This window comes from Lepus europaeus, chromosome 4 (assembly GCF_033115175.1).
Source record: "Lepus europaeus isolate LE1 chromosome 4, mLepTim1.pri, whole genome shotgun sequence".
Lineage (NCBI taxonomy): Eukaryota > Metazoa > Chordata > Mammalia > Lagomorpha > Leporidae > Lepus > Lepus europaeus.
In genome coordinates, this window is record NC_084830.1 from 37,130,030 (window position 1) to 37,136,570 (window position 6,541).

At 40.8% G+C, this 6,541-nt stretch overlaps 1 non-coding gene across 1 annotated transcript; it reads left to right on the forward strand.

Annotated features, from left to right (window-relative positions):
* The first annotated feature begins 3,960 nt into the window (after positions 1-3,960).
* On the forward strand, positions 3,961-4,142 carry LOC133759008 (U2 spliceosomal RNA). The gene has a single exon (XR_009865881.1). It is a non-coding gene; the product is annotated as a U2 spliceosomal RNA (small nuclear RNA).
* The last annotated feature ends 2,399 nt before the right edge of the window (positions 4,143-6,541 follow it).

Genomic DNA, 6,541 nt, shown 5'->3' on the forward strand with positions numbered 1-6,541 from the left:
ATATTTTAAATAGGTCTGCCCTATCAGATCCATTTTCTGTATTGATTACATCACCTGCTTTTAGAGCTGTATGTAACTTCCTGTCTGCTATAAATGCATTTTTAATATACCACATAGGCTCCCAGGGGAATAAAATGACATATAATAGATTCTTCCTAAGATGTATTGATTAATTCTCATTAGATTTGTTCTGGTTCTTTTTAGGCTGAAGACACATGCATTGCACTTCATTTCCATGATTATCACCAAGTAGGATTTCATAACCCTTAAAAAGTGAGTGACAAATAATTTATTGACGAAAAAGCTGAGGCACAGAGGAGGTAAGGTCAGCACGAAACTTCAAAGCTTGAAAGTCAGGAAGGAAGTGAATTTCCATCCTCTCTGGTTTTCTTTTTCAAAAGATTAATTAATTTATTTATTTGAAAGAGAGTTACAGAGAGCCAGAGGAAGAGACATAGGGAGAGAAATCTTCCGTCCATTGGTTCACTCCCAAAATGGCTGCAATGGCAAGGGCTGCACCAAGCTGAAGCCAGGAGCCAGGTCTCCCATGTGAGTGCAGGGGCCCGATAAGCACTTGGGCCATCCTCCACTGCTTTCCCAAGAGCATCAGCAGGGAGCTGGATCAGAAGTGGAGCAGGAGGTGTCCATATGGGATGAACTGGTCTCAATATGGGATGCTGGCGTCATAGGCAGCAGCTTTACCTGCTACACCACAACACCATCCTCTCTTTCTGTCTTAAAGCGTGGCAGAATATGAGAAGCGTGATAAGTAAAATGAATATTAGATTTTGATTTAGGAGCTTGAGAATTAAATCCCAGTTGTGCCCGTTACAATCTATGTGAACTTGGTAAGTTATGTGAACTTTCTGGTCTCTAGTTTTATCACCTTTTTGATGGAGATGATACAATTAATTTGGAGAGTTCATAGGAAGATTAAGTGAGACAGGAGATGTTAAGGTAGCTGGCTTCTGTAGGTGCCAGTAACTGTTAAATCGTATTCGTAGATTTCCAGTAACAAGTTTTATAAGGGGAAAATGACATAATACGCCTCACTTATGTATCTGTCACAGGGATATATACATGGTTATAAAAGGAGAAAGTCTCTAGGTTTTAACAAGAGATTGACATTTGTATTCAAGCAAATTAATAGTCCATCCCAGAGTCCCACAGTGTGAACCAGGAGAAAATATCTGTGCTGAGAATCTGTCTTAATATAGAACAAATTGTCTGGACAGTGCATCCCAGGAAATAAGGCCGACACACTGAGTGATTTAATCACATCCTCAAAAATAAATAAGGAAAAGAGAAATTAGGAAAATTTATAAAATACTCATAGTACTTTTTCATAGAAGGGAAAAATAGTAATTAAGGCAAGGAAATGCAAGTGAGAAAAGGGAAAAATGCCTCTAAAAAAGAGGAATCAGGAAAAATCCTTCTGCAAGTGTGTCAGTATGGACAGAGGCATCAGAACAGAAGAGACTGTAAAAGGCCCCATTGTCTACATTGGAAACCTGTCGTGAGCTGCCTGGCCTGCACCTGCCCCTGCTGTTGGAGTCCTCATTACAGGAGAATGGCCTTGAGCCAGGGCTTTTTATGTTGCAGTTTTAATGACTGTCTGGTCCAGAAAACCTGTAAAGGGGCTATGGAAAACTGATCTCACAAAGGGTGAGATTTAGAAATGAAAAGCATCCAATTGAATTTATTTTGTTGAAGGTAAACCACTGAAATCAGGCTTGACTTGTTGACATTTGTAATGTGACAGTACCCTCCAGTCTAGTAGCCTTGTAACTGCTCAGCAGGGGCATATGTTGATTCTGAAAGTCCTTCAGATGGTAAACAACGAAAGATGGAAAAACAATTGAATTCAAGTGAGATAGTGACATCATTGCAACATGCCCTTTCACTATTGTGGAGAAAAAATATTCATACTACATGACATCTGATGGTTTTTAAAAAATTTTTTATTATTATTTTCCTTTTATTTGAAAGGTAAAGAGACAGAGATCTTCCATCTGCTGATTCACTCCTCAAATTTCCCCTGCAGTCAGGGCTGAGCTGGCCAGTGACATGGACCTGGAACTCAATCCAAGTCTCCCACATGGGTGGCAGGGACCCAAGCACTCAAACCATTATCTGCTGCTTCCCAGGGTATGCACCAGGAAGCAGCTGTAGGGGTAGTGGAGGCCCCAGGCCATAAACCAGGCACTTGAGTACGGCATGCAGGCAACCAAACTCATCTTAACCTCTGCACCAAATGCCAACCCCTATGCTTGATTGATTTGGTTCGTTACAGAGAATTAAGAAAGTCTGACCTCATATTAAATATTTAATACTATTATATTGAGGCATCTCTTTCCTTTCTTGATGAATTTTAAAGCCAACTTCAAATTATGAACAAATTGGAAAAATGACAAAATTTTTTATCCTGTGAAATAAGTTTTAATTTTGGGCAAACATTTGCAGAGTCATACCACATGACTGACAATTTATATAATGTCCTGTGAGTCACTGAGAGAAGCTGGCATAGTTTACTTAAATGTTTTTGATGCACAACAAGGGAGACTAGGCAAGCACTGTAAAGGTATCTGGAAACCCACATTAAACTCAAGCACATTCTTTTCAAGATCTCTTTTGCAACATGTGATGTATTACTGTTAACAAAGATTAACACTGAATCTCATTTTTCCTGTTTTTCTCATTCTGATGTTCAATAAAACATATGTAAAGAGCATAAAACAATGCTTTAATAAAAATATAAACAAAGCAATAGAAGGCAATAAACCCATTTAAGATAAATTGGTTTTTTTGTGGTTTTTATTTGTTTATTTCTGGATTGATGCTTTTGGCTCCAGGCAATGTCAATTGTTTTTCAGGAATGCATGAAGTTTCTTAATCTAATAATTTATATACCCTTGGGAACTGCTAATAAGAAAACCTCAGCTATGAAAGAAGTAAGGTTTTTTTTTTTTAACTTTTATTTAATGAATATAAATTTCCAGTATACAGCTTATGGATTACAATGGCTTCCCCTTCCCATAATTTCCCTCCCACCCGCAACCCTCCCCTCTCCCGCTCCCTCTCCCTTTCAATTAACATCAAGATTCATTTTCAATTCTATTTATATACAGAAGATCAATTTAGTATAAATACTTCAACAGTTTGCACCCACATAGAAACACAAAGTGAAACATACTGTTTGAGTACTAGTGATAGCATTAAATCAAAATGTACAGTACATTAAGGACAGAGATCCCACATCAGGAGCAAGTGCACAGTGGCTCCTGTTGTTGACCCAACAAATTGACACTCTCGTTTATGGCGCCAGTAACCACCCTAGGCTGTCGTCATGAGTTGCCAAGGCTATGGAAGCCTTCCAAGTTCCCCGACTCTGATCATATTTAGACAAGGTCATAAAAGACAGGTTGAGGATAGTAACCAATGATCCTAAGAGTGGCCTTAACCAGGTCTGAACAATTATACAGCATTAAGTGGGGAACAGGACCATCACTACACACAGGTTGGGAGTAGAGCCATTGGTGGTAGAGTAGAGGTTATGATTACAAAGGAATGAGGCCCAAGTGGACTAGACAGGGTCTAGAACAAAGGATAGAGTCATTATTAGAGGAGCTAAGAAAGGTGCTGTCTAAGCTACAAGTAATTTTTCTGATTGAGAGGCAAATAGAACCTGATAGAAGGGGCTTGATAATAATCTGGTGGGCTTTAGGCCTTGTAAGTTAAGAGGCCCAGACCTATCTATCTCTTCACATGGGGTATATCCTAAGGGAGGTGTGAACCTCCTAGGGGAAGGCACTCTGTTGACTTTCATTACTTGGCTGGCCTGGGAGGAGAGCTGGCCAGGTAAAGGCAGGGGGCATCTCTAACAAGAAATTTACAGTTCTGCCTGCAATGTTGCTGACCCTACTTGGCTGTCCCCTCAACTGCAGTGGTCACTTTGGAAGTATCGCTTCTCGGCCTTTTGGCTAAGATCAAGTGTAGTATCAGAAGTAAGGTTTTTAATTGTGATGGATTTCCAAAAATGTCACAAAGGTTATAAATGTTTCTCAAGAGTAATTTAAAAAATTCTGAAGTGTCCACATTAGAAAGGGAAAATCTTGCCCTTAACCTTGCCTTTCCTCTCTTGTTGAAGATGTGTGTTCTCAGGAAACATTTAAAGTATTAATCCAATCATATGAGGAACTTTCAAAATGTTCACAGAAATGTACTTTATCTTTTTAAAACACATATATGAATGAGAGAGAGAGAGAGAGCAAGCGAGCGCACTTCCAGGTGCTGGTTCACTTCCCAAATGACCAAAGGGCCAAAGAAATGATTTGGGGCCTCAGTTTACATGTCCTATGTGGGTGGTTAATCCTCTAGATAGAATTATTTTATACCCACATGCTTTTAATCCTCCATGTATTCCTACTAGATGCACTGTTAGAGAATCATGATAGTTCAGAGTGGGAATGATACTGGATCAGGCAGGTAGCAAGATTAGGGTCACTAGCTCAAAGCCACACCTCCCCTGCCCTATGTAATCCTATCTACCCACATGTCAATTAAATGACTCCTTCTCCAGGATGTATCTCTCCTTACCTGGGACCTGGAGTGCCATGTAGGCACTCCCCTTTCTAAGCTCATAAGAAGCCTAAAAAAAGGCAGGTGCCTTTCTCTTTTCCTTCACAAGGACACAGAGCAAGTAGGGTATTGAGATCTCTCTCTCTCTCTCTTTTCTCTTCCTGGCCCACAGTCCCTGAACAATGCCTATGTGTGTGTGTGTGTGTGTGTGTTCTCCTCACATTTTAAATATACTTCACCACTTTGTACATTGTATTTTTGCCTGTACTTAGAATGGTTCTCTAAGCAAGAGGCAAGAGCATAGAATAGGAATTTAGGCCCAATCTAGTCCACAAGAGCAAAGGGGCTTTGGTAGAAATCTATTCATCTGGTTCTTGGTTCTTGGTTCTTGGTTAATACCACTACCAAGTGTTTGATCAGTTTGTGTTTGAACACTTCCAATGATGGAGAACTCATAATCTTCTAAAGGCAGCCTGTTCTATCTTCCAGTGGTCTTCCACTGTATCAAAGATTTTTCTAAGAAACCAAAAGCCCTGTCATATGGTTTTAGCAACAATAGTTCATGTGTTATCAATGTGAAATATAAGGTAGAGGTTGGTTTTCATAACATTGCTCTGCATGGGTATAAATTAGTTCAAATTAATTGCTAAATGGAAACTTTATATGTGTTACACTTCCAATATCTCAGGTTGGATGTTTGTTTTCTTCTTGGATGACCAATGGTGTTTTCTTCTTGGATGACCAATGGTTATACACTGTGTCTACTTCTAGAATTCCTGTCATTCCTATTATCTGTTACTTGACACATTATAGTATCATTGTATGCTATTTTCTGAGAACTGAGGCATTCATTGAAGGCTACTTAATTACTTTTTTTTTTTTTAGTGGAAAGTAAAAGTAGCAAAGTTTATTAGGGAAGGGACATCCGTAAGAACAGATGGGCACCTCTCCAGACAGGACCTGAGAGAGAGTGCCCAGTGGCTCAGACTGGGGGGGAGGAAAGGAGCGAGGTTACATGGTTGAGTGGAGAGAGTAGACATGGCCAGACCAGGCATGCAGCTCAGCAGAGGTAGAGGGCTGAGCCCGCAGTCCAGTTGAGGGCAGGGGTTTTTAAGGAGGTGGGTCTTTGTCTTCACACACTTCCTCCTGAAACAAATGACTTTATGGTTGAAACAAAGGACTTTATGCATGCAAATGTTATCAGACAGGAGGAAGGGAGCAGGGTGTTTGAGATGCAGATACTGGGCTGCACCTGGGAGATTGTGGAAGATTATTAGGCAGAAGGGGTGGGGACCTCCACCCGGCAGGTTATCAGGTAGAAGGAGGCAGGGCAGGGCAGGATGTGAATACCGGGCTGCCCCTGAAACACCATCGGGATGACCTTGAGATGCAGCATATGCTGGACATAGATGTCTTCTCTTTAGGCCTGATACACACACATAAGCTCATAACTGACTTCCTACCTAACATTCTCCCCTCAAGAGGTAATACCCAAAATTCTTCTTTGGGATTATGAATGGAGTTCCGTTTTCTGTAACTTCTTCAAAGCTGGCATGTGGGTGCCGAGGGGGATTTGGGTATTTCCTCTTGCTATCTGTCTTATGGTGTGCAACAGTTGCCTTGGAAAGACTGTCCTGCTTGGTCCAGAGGGCTGCTCAGGTCATCTAGTGGAATGGGCTGGAAGCCTTGTCTGACGACCATTTGGAGTTTGACAGCTTTTAGTTTGTTAGAGACAAAACAAACAAGGGCATTAAAAACACTTGGTGCAAAGAGAAGCATCAAGATTACAGAAGTTATTGGGTCAAGGAGAGGAAATAGCCAGGATTTCCATGACCAGATGTCAGGCCAGAAATCCCAGCCCTGCTTGGCCTGGTCCTGGAGCTGTTTGGCTTTGTCCAGGAAAAGTACGAATTTGGATTTGTACCTGTCTAGTCTGATTGACCCAGAGACAACATTCTTCCTG